Raw genomic sequence first — 892 nt, forward strand, 5'->3', positions numbered from 1 at the left:
ATATATATATATATATATATATATATATATATAGAACAAAAAGGAAATTATAGATTACTCATTTGGTGGGTTTCGTAGACACGATGATATATTGCTGGTGGAGAGTTTCTAGTAACCCTTATATTCGTCGCCCTATTTCGTTTGATGTGTTAGACCAACATCTTCATTCACCGTTTTTTGCATTTCGCTATATATAATGTATGTAAGTTTTAACTGAATGCCTACGTGGTAGACTTCTATGAACCATAGTTTTCGTACGACACATAGTTACAGATATTCGACATTAACTTAGATCTAAAATCTTTTACAAGCAGAGATGAATATTACAACCAGTAATGAGCTCTCTGTTAAAATAAAAGGAATATGTTCAATGCAAACAATAAAATGTATATTTTTATATTTAACCGAATCTAGATTCCGTTCCCATGTTGGTTTTATGTGATTACAGATATACATACAGTCATACAAATATGCACAGACACAGACATATTTATATGTATATATATATATAATGATGATATCATTTTTAATAGATAATAATATATGTGGCTAGTATGTATGAATGTATGTATTATGTATGTATGTGTGTGACTATGTGGGGTGTGTGTCCGTGTGTGTGTGTGTGCGTGTGTGTGTGTGTGTGTGCGTGTGCGCGCAGGTGTGTGCGTGCTGTTTCCTCTCTGCAGAAAGTAGAAAAGTAACCAGTAAATTGTTATAAATGATAGTGTGTAAAAAGTTTGCGTTTGTAATGCGAAAAGCTAGAAAGAGAAGCGATTACTGAAACACGTAAATCCTTTGATGTTTCTGTTCTAAAATCATGTTTTCAAAGCGAGCAAAATTACATTTCTTGTTTTGTTTTCAATATATATATATATATATATATATATATATA

This window comes from Octopus bimaculoides, chromosome 12 (assembly GCF_001194135.2).
Source record: "Octopus bimaculoides isolate UCB-OBI-ISO-001 chromosome 12, ASM119413v2, whole genome shotgun sequence".
Classification (NCBI taxonomy): Eukaryota; Metazoa; Mollusca; class Cephalopoda; order Octopoda; family Octopodidae; genus Octopus; species Octopus bimaculoides.